We start from the raw sequence: 11,825 nt of genomic DNA on the forward strand, positions 1-11,825 counted from the left end.
GGTAACGCCAGCACTTCCACATTATGAATCACCAGAGAGTAATAATTCGGCATGATTGCAATCATTTGTTGATTGACAAGAGTGTTCATGTCGATCTTTGTCTTACCTATCACTGCTGCTTCTTCCAACAAGAGCTGACCATACCCAAAGTTGCCCGCAATCTGAGTGATCATGCCACCCACAGAAATATCACATGTACTTGCATGGCCAACTTGCTTCAAATGATTGGCAGCAAAAGCGGTTGCATTGAATCGCTCATTGTTGGCCATGCAGTGTAAGAAGAACAGCTCTCTCTTTGCGGCCACCCCGGTGCTATCACCCCGTCCAAACAAGGTGTAGGCTAACCCCTTTTGTGCATACCTGAAACAAGGGTTATCAATTCCAGAAGCCTTGCCCGAACTCGGGTTGTACCCATTTTTACCTGTAATGGACCGCCAGAAATCAACCGCGGAAAAAGTGTCTAGAGGTGTTCCGGGTCCAGATACTGGGAGTCTCAGAACACCCCCAAGTTCCTCCACCGATAACTCATGATCCTCATCAAACAACCGGAAAGTCAATTGACCATAAAATTCCATTTCGGAACCGGTCCACCTGCGTCTCATTTTAAACTCAACCGTGCTTAAAAATTCCAGTGTGATGCGTGCAAAAGTCGGTGCTTCGAATTGCATAAATTCTAACATACCGATGTTGTGAAACATGCGATGCAATTCTTCTTTTAAGCCTAGCTCATCAAGTGTAGCATCACACATATATCGTATAGGAATGAGCTTACATTGAGCAAGCATCACATACCTATCTTGGTGGTCCGGTTCCTCAAACAAGATGCCATGTGCATTCGGAGTGCGTCTCGCACGTTGCTTTGGCCTGGAAGATGTGGCCACAGCCTTTCCTTTGCTTGCTCTCTTCGGGGGCATAATGGGTACCTACAAAATTTCTCAAAACCCAAATAACAGATTAGTGAAAACGGTCACCGTCACTACGTAGAGTACGGAGAGTAGAACAGTTTTCGTGAAAGGGAGATGAGGTTTTAAGGAGTGGAACTTGGTGAAAAATGGAGTTTTAGGTGGTGGAGGCTAGGTTAACAATGGAGGAAGAGAGAGTGAGAAACTTGCACAATCAGAATGATGAAGAATAAGTGGTGGAGGTGAGATAAAAGACAAATGGGTCCCACCATTAAAAACAACAAAATTCAAAAAATTACAAAGTCCAACCCGCACAAAACAACACGGGTCGTGTTCCCACACACGGGTGCCCGTGTAAATGCACTATTTTTTGCTCTTTTCTTCTTTGGTTCAGGGCCACACACACGGGTCGTGTTCCCACACATGGGTGCCCGTGTAAATGCATTGTTTTCTTCCTCTTGCACACGGCCACCTCTCTGGTCTCTGGCAATCAACACGGGCCGTGTTCCTACACATGGGTGCCCGTGTAGATGGTTTGTTTCCTTCAACTTTTGAAATTTGTTTTGCTGTTTTGCTGCATTTTCGTGGTGTCCTTCCATTTAGAGGTGTTTGGGACTTTACCCTTCCAGTTCTCCTCCTCACCTACAACAAAATTTTAACACACACAAAGAAACAAAGAAAACGAAATAAGTTAGAAATCAAACGCATGGGTTGCCTTCCACGAAGCGCTTCGTTTAACGTCGCATGGCTCGACGGTCTTCCACCTCATTAGGTGAGGCGCACATGGTCAATCAATCCCGACTCTTGGCCTATGTAATAGGGTTTTAACCTTTGGCCATTCACCTTGAATATATCTTCATTGGTTTGATTCTTGATTTCTATCGCTCCATGGGGAGATACCTTGTGCACAACAAATGGCCCGGACCATCTTGATTTCAATTTCCCAGGAAACAACTTGAGCCTCGAATTAAAAACAACACCAGTTGTCCTTCCCAAAAATCTTTCTTGATGATTCTCTGATCATGCCACTTTCGTGTTTGCTCCTTGTACATCTTCGCATTCTCATAGGTCTGATTACGAAATTCTTCTAACTCGTGAAGTTGAAGAATTCGGGATTCACCGGCTTTTGCAAGATCACAATTCAAGAACTTGGATGCCCAGAAGGCTTTGTGCTCTAATTCCAGAGGGAGATGACAAGCCTTACCATAGATCAGTTGATACGGAGACATGCCGATTGGGGTCTTGAAGGCGGTTTGGTACGCCCATAGTGCGTCGTCTAATTTGATCGCCCAATCTTTTCTTGAAGCACTCACTGTCTTTTCCAAAATATGTTTTATCTGTCTATTAGACACTTCAACTTGCCCACTCGTTTGAGGATGATACGGAGTGGCAATCTTGTGCTTCACATTATACTTCTTCAATAAGTTCTCCATGAGCTTATTTAAGAAATGTGTCCCTTCATCACTGATAAGTGCCCTTGGCACACCAAACCTTGAGAAGATGTTTTGCTTGAGAAAGTTTACCACTACTCTCGCATCATTAGTAGGTAGGGCAACGGCTTCCACCCATTTTGAAACATAGTCCACAACCACCATAATATAATTCTTCCCGAATGAAGGTGGGAATGGCCCCATAAAGTCTATCCCCCAAACATCAAATAATTCCACTTCAAGCATGCCCTTTTGGGGCATCTGATTCCTCCTAGAAATATTCCCTGTCCTTTGGCATCTGTCACATTCCTTCACAATGACTTGGGCATCTTTAAACAAAGTAGGCTAGTACAACCCCGATTGGAGGACTTTTGCGGCTGTCCTATCTCCACTAAAATGTCCCCCATAATCTGAATTGTGACAAGCTTTTAAGACTTCATTTTTTTCTTCTTTCGGGACACATCGACGAATCAGTCTCTCTACCCATTTCTTATACAAGAATGGTTCGTCCCACAAATAGAACCTGCAATCATGAAGAAACTTTTGTAAGAACAAAATTAGTTCTACAATAGAATTCTAGGATTTTGATGATAACAAAGGATGAAACCAAAAATGGCACCCTAACGAAAATTCTCTAAGTGTGCAGGACTCTGAACAACAACAAAGGAATCTGATCATTTTATCATATACAAACTCTGATCAGATACAAGGTACTAGAAGATCAGAAGCATCTGAAGAAGAAGTGCGCTCTAGAAGTCCTGACTCTGAGCATAACAAGACGTAGAAAGACCAAAAGCTCTAAACTTCCACTGGACTCAGTTCTGATGATCTAAAAGACCAGTACTCTTAGAAGCTCTGACGTAATCTCAACGCAATCTCCGATTGACACAGAAACTCCGAGATAAGAAAGACTCTGATGAAGATTCTCCAAATTCATAGAGTAACGGAAAGAACTTCTCCAAATGGAAAGAAAGTATATTTAGAAAGAAGTTATTCAGGGAGACAATTTGGTTATGACAAGAAACACATAAGTAATGACATTGAATGCTCATCAAAGGCCAATATTCTGTCATCACTCCAACGGTCCTTTCACCACTATATAAAGGACAGCATACTTCAGTGAGAAAAACACAACAACGCACAGAAAAATTCTTTACATTCTCTCTTAGTTTTTCACGAGCTACTGCTCATACGTGAAAACACTTGCTTGCTTATTCTGATGTAATATTTGCTTACCTTTAGAAGCACTCTCGATTACAAATCTATTATTGTTAAATTGCTTTTGTTCCTCAAGTGACTCTGCGTAGTCTGTATACTTAGGAGGACTAAGAGATCACTCTCTTAGACGTTTGGTTGTATTAATCTTTCAAGATTAGTGGATTAAGTCCTTTTTGAAGGTGAAATCACCTTGGCCGGGTGGACTGGAGTAGCTTTGTGTTATAAGCGAACCAGTATAAAATTCTGTGTGTTCTTATTTTTTTGAAAAAGCTTTTATTTTCTAAAACAATTCAAACCCCCCTTTCTTGTTTTTCTCACCTTCAGTTGGTATCAGAGCTTCGGCTCTGTTATTGATTTTCTAATCAAACACTTAACCGTGTAGAGAGATCTAGAACGAGAAAAACTATGGCCAACACCAATGAAAGAGACAGCTACAACGCTAAGCCTCCAGTCTTTGATGGAGAGAAATTCGATTACTGGAAAGATAGAATTGAAAGTTTCTTTATGGGATATGATGCTGATCTCTGGGACATTGTCACAATTGGATACAAACCTCCTGTAACAGATGCTGGAGTTGAAGTTCCCAAAAGTAAAATGACAGATGGTCAGAAGCGCAAATTCAAAAATCATCACAAAGTCAGAACGATACTTCTCAATGCCATATCCTACAATGAGTATGAAAAAATCACCAAAACAGCTAAAGATATACTCGACTCCCTAAGGATGACTCATGAAGGAAACTCTCAGGTCAAAGAAACAAAGGCTCTGGCTCTAATCCAGAAATATGAAGCCTTCAAAATGGAGGATGATGAAGCTGTAGAGGTAATGTTCTCTAGATTCCAAACTCTTATTACAGGTCTCAAAGTGTTGGACAAAGGATACACAACTGCAGACCATGTCAAAAAGATAGTCAGAAGCTTGCCAAAGAAGTGGAGACCCATGGTCACAACCTTAAAGCTATCAAAGGATCTGAACAACATCAGCCTTGAAGAGCTTGTCAGTTCACTCAGAAGTCATGAGATAGAACTAGAGGAAGATGAGCCTCAGAAGAAAATCAAGTATGTAGCATTAAAGTCCAGATCTGAAAGGCGCAAGTCTGACAGAAACAAAGCCTTCCAGGCTGAAACAGAAGATGCTGATGACTCTGAACAGGAAGATTCTGACGATGAGGAAGAATTATCCCTCCTGACCAGAAGAGTAAAACAACTCTGGAGAAAGAGGAATAATAACTTCAGGAGACCAAGACCCAGAGGGGACCGATCAGAATCAACCTCAAAAGGTAAAACTAACAAAGATGTTACTTGTTATGAATGTAAAGAAACAGGTCACTACAGAAACGAATGTCCCAAGCTAAAGAAAGACAGTTCCAGAAAAGAGAGCTTCAAGAAAAATTCCCTCAGAACCAAAAAGGGACTGATGGCTACCTGGGATGACAACAAATTTGACTCATCAGAATCAGACTCTGATGAACAGGCTAATGTGGCACTCATGGCTACCACATCTAAGAACACTTCAGATGAAGAATCTGAATCAGAAGAGGTATTTTCTGAACTCTCTCGATCTAACCTAGAATCATGTCTGTCTGAAACTCTCAGCTCATATCAGAAACTCAAACAAAAATTTAAAGTTGTAAAAGGCGTTCTTGAAGAAACATTAGAAGAATGTGGCAAACTTGAGATAACAATTTTAGAACTAAAAGATGAAAACAGAACTTTGACATTAGAAAGAGATGCAACAAAGAAAAATTGCTCAAAGCTTGAAGAAGCGTTATCTCAAGCTCCACAAACTTCAAACACAATAATTTATAAATATGAAAAATCTTTTCAAAAGTTTCTGAAAAATGGGATAGGGAGGAGTATAATGGCATCCATGATTTATGGAGTCAGTCAGAACAATAGAAGAGGAATTGGGTATGATCCTAGTGAAGATAAAACTTCTACTAATGACCAACCTAAATCTCCATTTTCATATCACTATACACATACACAAGAGCAACAATTTAATAATGCTAGAAAACCCAAAGTGTTAAGAAACTCTGGAAAAACTAATCACAAAGGACCCAAAAGACTCTGGGTACCAAAGGATAAGATTGTTTATGTTGCAGATATATTATGCAGCAGAGTTAAAACACCAGTCATGGTACCTGGACTCTGGATGCTCGCGACACATGACGGGAAGAAAGTCTATGTTCCAAAGCCTGGAACTTAAAGATGCTGGAATCGTAGGCTTCGGAGGAGATCAGAAAGGAAGGATCAAAGGCTCCAGAACTATTGTTAATGGTACTCTTCCCTCTATATCTGATGTGTTATATGTAGAAGGATTAATGCATAATTTGTTATCAATAAGTCAATTAAGTGATAACGGATATGATGTAATCTTTAATCAAAAAACATGTAAAGCCATAAATCAAAACAATGGTTCTGTCCTATTCACTGACAAGAGGAAAAACAATATTTATAAAATAAATCTTTCTGATTTAAAAGAACAAAATGTGAAATGTCTGATGTTTGTTCACGAAGAGCAATGGGTATGGCATAGACGCTTGGGCCACATTAGCATGAGAAAATTATCTCAGCTAAATAAACTCGAGTTAGTCAGAGGCCTACCTAAGCTGAAGTTTTCTTCAAATGCTCTGTGTGAAGCATGTCAGAAAGGAAAATTTTCAAAAACATCTTTCAAAAAGAAAAATATTGTTTCTACCTCTAAGCCTCTGGAACTTCTTCATATTGATTTATTTGGTCCTGTGAAAACAGCATCAGTCAATGGAAAGAAGTATGGACTAGTCATTGTTGATGATTTCAGTCGCTGGACATGGGTAAAATTCCTAAAGCACAAGAGTGAGTCTCACTATGTATTCACTAGCTTCTGTTCCAAAGTGCAAAACGAATTTGACTTTAAAATTATCAGAGTCAGAAGTGATCATGCTGGGGAATTTGAAAATAATTTTTTTGAGGAATTATTTGACTCTAATGGAATATCCCATGATTTCTCCTGCCCTAGAACTCCACAACAAAATGGAGTTGTAGAGAGGAAGAATAGGACACTCCAAGAGATAGCCAGAACTATGATCAATGAAACAAATATGGCTAAGCACTTTTGGGGCGAAGCTGTAAATACAGCATGTTACATTCAGAATAGAATCTCCATAAGACCTATTCTGGAGAAGACTCCCTATGAACTGTGTAAAGGAAGAAAACCAAACATTTCTTATTTTCATCCTTTTGGATGTTCCTGTTTTATTTTAAATACTAAAGAACATCTGAACAAGTTTGATTCCAAAGCACAAAAAGGTATTATGTTAGGATACTCAGAACGCTCTAAAGGCTACAGAGTATACAATACAGAAACCAAAATTGTGGAAGAATCAATTCATGTCAGATTTGATGATAAGCTTGACCTTGAAAAGTCAAAGCTAGTTGAGAAACTTGCAGATCTGGAGATCACTCTTGCAGGTTCTGATGAGAAGATTAAAGCTCCAGAAGCAACTGCCATTCAAACTTCGGAAGGAACTAAATCCCCAGTAATCCCAAAGAAAGCTAAAAGTCGCCTCAACATATCTGAAGAGTTGATTCTGGGAAATAAGGACGAACCTATCCGAACTAGGTCTACCTTCAAGACTCCTGAAGAAACTCCTCTGGGACTAGTATCTCTGATCGAGCCTACTTCCTGTGATGAGGCACTTCAAGATAGCGATTGGGTTCTAGCCATGCAAGAAGAGCTAGATCAATTCACAAAGAACGACGTCTGGGATCTTGTTCCTAAGCCCAAAGGCACTCACATTATCGGAACCAGATGGGTGTTCAGAAACAAGCTGAATGAGAAAGGAGAAGTTGTCAGAAACAAAGCTCGACTGGTGGCTCAAGGTTACAGTCAACAAGAAGGTATTGACTACAATGAAACCTTTGCCCCAGTCGCCAGGTTAGAATCTATTCGCTTACTTGTATCATTCTCTATAAATCATTCTATTAAATTGTATCAAATGGATGTCAAGAGTGCATTCCTTAATGGTTATATATCAGAAGAAGTGTATGTCAACCAACCTCCAGGTTTTGAAAATTCAAATTATCCAGAACATGTTTTTAAACTTAAGAAATCTTTATATGGACTTAAACAAGCTCCCAGAGCTTGGTATGAACGATTAAGTAATTTTCTTCTGGAACATGATTTTGTCAGAGGGAAAGTTGACTCCACACTCTTCTGTAAAAACATTAATAATGATCTCATGATATGCCAGATATACGTTGATGATATCATTTTTGGTTCAGTTAACGCCTCTGTATGTCAAGAATTCTCTGAGCTAATGCAGACAGAATTTGAAATGAGCTTAATGCAAGAACTAAAGTTCTTTCTAGGAATTCAAATCAATCAAACTTCAGAAGTCACGTACGTTCATCAAAGTAAATACATAAAAGACATTCTGAAGAAATTTGATATGGCTGAATGCAATTCTGCAAAGACACCCATGCATCCAACCTGCATTCTTGAAAAAGAAAAAGTTAGTAAAAAGGTTTGTCAGAAGCTCTATCGTGGTATGATAGGCTCCCTTCTCTATCTGACTGATAACATGAAATAGTATCACATTCTAGGACTCAATTTAATTAAATTATATTATTATTTACTTCAATTTATCTCATTTTATTAGATATTACGCGGTATTTTCTTTCTATTTATCTCAGGTGGTTTATTTGAAGCACAAGTAAAAAAAGGAAGAAAAGGAGGTGCAAAAAGGAATGAAAATAAGCAAATATCAAAAGCCAAAGCCCAGCCCAAAAAGCACAGGCGCTGTGCCTGTGACGAGCGTCACAAAGGCTGTGACGAGCGTCACGCTTTACACACTTGTGTGACGAGCGTCACACATGGTGTGACGGACGTCACACCATTCCCCTATATTTTTGGCACCAGGAACGCAACAGACCACGTTGAAGCTACTTTCACGCTTGACCCTTGGAACGTGAAGACCATGTACACGGAAAACCCTTGGAAGCAGTTACAAAAAGTAGCAGTATAAATAGTAGCTTTTTGGGAAAGCTCTCGGTTCCAGACTTCTTGCCGTTTTCTCTTTTTCGCAATTTTTCTCTTCCAGCAGTACAAGCACATTTTTACAGCATTACTTTTACAACTTTTATATTGTTTCCTTCGCAGTTTCTATTTTCTTTTTTAGCACTTAGTTAATTATTTTTCGCACAATAGTTTCTACACCGGAAACTATTGTGTACCTTTCACCGGATCTAACCTTACGTTAGAATCTAGTTTTTTTTTCCTTCGCTTTTATTTTTCTGTTTGATTGAAGAATTCAAGAACAAATCCAACCGGCCTGTGGTGGAGTGTTCAAGACTGCTATTTAATTTCTCAGGTTCTTTAATTATTGTTTGAATTTATATATGCCCTGCTTTATTGTTGATTTATATTATTTGCCTGAGATGAATTTGTTTATGCATGATAATTATTTAGATCTGTTTAGCATGTCTGGCTAATTTATTTAGGTATCGGTATGTAGAGTAAGCGGAATGAAGGAATCAAAACCAAATTGGTTTAATTAAGTTTAAAATTAAAATCACTCTTTTTACGGTCTCAATTTACAGGTTTAATAACAAGGTTTTTGTACGAAAGTAAAAGACATAAAGAAGTTAAAAGCAATAGAACAAGAGTTTGAGTTTTTGACTGGACAGTGTAAATTGGACATTAATTCTAGATCAGGGCGAGAGCAATTTTTAGAGTTAATTAGATTCTAATCTTTTTCAAAAAGTATTTTTAAAGATTGAATGTGAGGACGAGAGTTAAGCATTAGAATTTAATTATATAACCTAAGTCAACAGAGCGAGAGTTTGAGATAAGGGTGTTTAAACGATTAGTGTTTTCTTAAAAAGAGTTTCTACGGATTCTATTGTTTTCAAAAAGTGGTTTTTGACTTAACTAATAAGTGACAGCTACGTTAATATAAAATCATAGTTTATTCAACAGAGCGAGAGTTTGAGATAAGACTTTTAATCAATAGTGTCAACTGAAAAGATTTATTTTAAAACCAAGAAACCAACAAAGAATTGATTCCCTAATTACGACGAACTACTTACCGATATCCGCTTATTAGATATTTATTTTAGATCTTATTTTAGTTTTAGCTTTTCCCCCAAACAATCAAAGTATTACCTGCCTTAGCTTTACGAAGTAACCTTAGAAAACGGTATATCGATTCATAAGTCCCTGTGGGATCGATATCTTTTAAAACTACGCGATAGAACTGTGCACTTGCAGTTTGTACCCCAATTCGACTCATAAAGTCGAGCGATCAAGTTTTTGGCGCCGTTGCCGGGGACTTTTATTTAGTCGATATCGTAAATCTTCTTTACGCTGTAGAGACTAAGGCTTTTCTTTTTCTTTTCTTTCTTTCGTTGATTTGTATGCCACATACTCGCTCACAAGGCGAGCCGTTCTACTTACGAATCAACGATATCGAACTATATCTCCGAGTCTTATGATGAATTCGGGAATATCGTGCTGCAAACAATCTCCCTCCTGTTGAACTTCCTGATTTCAAAAATATTTTCCCTTCGATACCCGAGATGGCAGAACCAGCTCGTGCTCTTCGAGATTACGCCGCTCCATCGCAAGATGAACCGCATTCGAGTATTGCTCCACCCGCAATCGAAGCAAACAACTTTGAACTTAAACCTTCAATGTTGCAGGCAGTGCAACAGAACCAATTCTCTGGAAATCCTACCGAGGATCCAAACCTTCATTTATCCGTATTTGTCCAATACGTTGATACTGTTAAAGCTAATGGTGTCACTTCAGAGGCAATTCGACTTCGTCTTTTTCCTTTCTCGTTAAGAGATAGCGCTAGAAGATGGCTTCAATCTCTTCCTTCCAACTCAGTCACCACATGGAACGAGTTGAAGAAAGTTTTTCTTGCCCGATATTTTCCGCCGAGCAAAACAGCTATGTTAAGAGCCCAGATAAATGGATTTAAACAGAAAGATAACGAGTCTCTCTTCGAAGCATGGGAAAGATATAAAGACATGATGAGACTTTGTCCACACCATGGTTTAGAAGACTGGTTAGTAATTCATGCCTTCTATAATGGTCTCTTGTACAACACGAGGTTAACAATAGATGTCGCCGCAGGTGGTGCACTAATGAACAAACCATATGCTGACGCTTACCAACTTATCGAAAGCATGGCTCAAAACCACTATCAGTGGGGAACCGAACGAACAATGGTGGAAAAACCTCAAACGAAAACTGGCATGTACGAGATAAGTAACCTTGATCATGTTAATGCAAAAGTGGAAGCTTTGGCCCAGAAAATTGAAAGTTTAAACGTATCACCTCCAGCTACCGTGGTTGCCATAACTCAGAATTGCGAAGTCTGTGGAATCCAAGGTCACACTCCTGCAGATTGTCAACTCCTAACAGGAATCCAAGCGGAGCAAGTAAACTATGCTCAAGGAAGCCCCTACTCGCATACCTATAACTCAAATTGGAAGAATCATCCCAATTTTTCATATAAGAGTAATAATGCTTTATACGCACCTGGACAATCTCCAAATCAAGCCCCAGCTATACCTCCGGGATATCAAAAGCCGATCCCATCTACACCTAACAATAACGCCCCTAGGAAATCCAACTTGGAAATCATGATGGAAAATTTTATAGCTTCTCAACAGCAAACCAATAAAGATTTCTTAAACCAGAATGTACACACTGGCGAACAAATTAAACAACTAGCAAGCAAAGTAGATGCCCTGGCTACCCATAACAAAATGTTGGAAACACAAATATCACAAGTAGCTCAACAACAAGCGCCTACTGCTGCCCCAACTGGTACATTTCCTGGCCAACCCCAACCTAACCCGAGAAGCCACGCTCATGCAATTATACTGAGAAGTGGAACGGAAGTGGAAGGACCGTCTGACCCAAGGATAGAAAACCAAAACTCTAAAAAGTCAACTGAGGAGGAAAGTGAACCTAAGGAAAAGGAAGAGAGTAATAAGGAAACCGTAGAAAAGAAGGAACCTTATGTACCTCCACCACCTTATAAACCACCTATCCCTTACCCTCAAAGGCTTATTAAAACCAAAGATGCGGGCCAATTTAAAAAATTTGTTGACCTACTAAAACAATTAAACGTTACAATTCTGTTTACAGAAGCTATTACGCAGATGCCCTCATACGCCAAGTTCTTAAAAGAAATTCTTTCTAATAAAAGGAAACTTGAAGATAGCGAAACCATTACACTCACCGCTGAATGTAGCGCTATAATCCAGAATATGCCTCC

The 11,825-nt window shown here is 39.2% G+C and overlaps 1 non-coding gene across 1 annotated transcript; it reads right to left on the minus strand.

The window, feature by feature from the left end:
- Window positions 1-10,488: 10,488 nt before the first annotated feature.
- Window positions 10,489-10,595, minus strand: LOC127133384 (small nucleolar RNA R71). The gene has a single exon (XR_007807363.1). It is a non-coding gene; the product is annotated as a small nucleolar RNA R71 (small nucleolar RNA).
- Between the last annotated feature and the right edge of the window lie 1,230 nt (window positions 10,596-11,825).

The sequence above is a fragment of the Lathyrus oleraceus genome, chromosome 3 (assembly GCF_024323335.1).
Source record: "Lathyrus oleraceus cultivar Zhongwan6 chromosome 3, CAAS_Psat_ZW6_1.0, whole genome shotgun sequence".
NCBI classification, from domain to species: domain Eukaryota; kingdom Viridiplantae; phylum Streptophyta; class Magnoliopsida; order Fabales; family Fabaceae; genus Lathyrus; species Lathyrus oleraceus.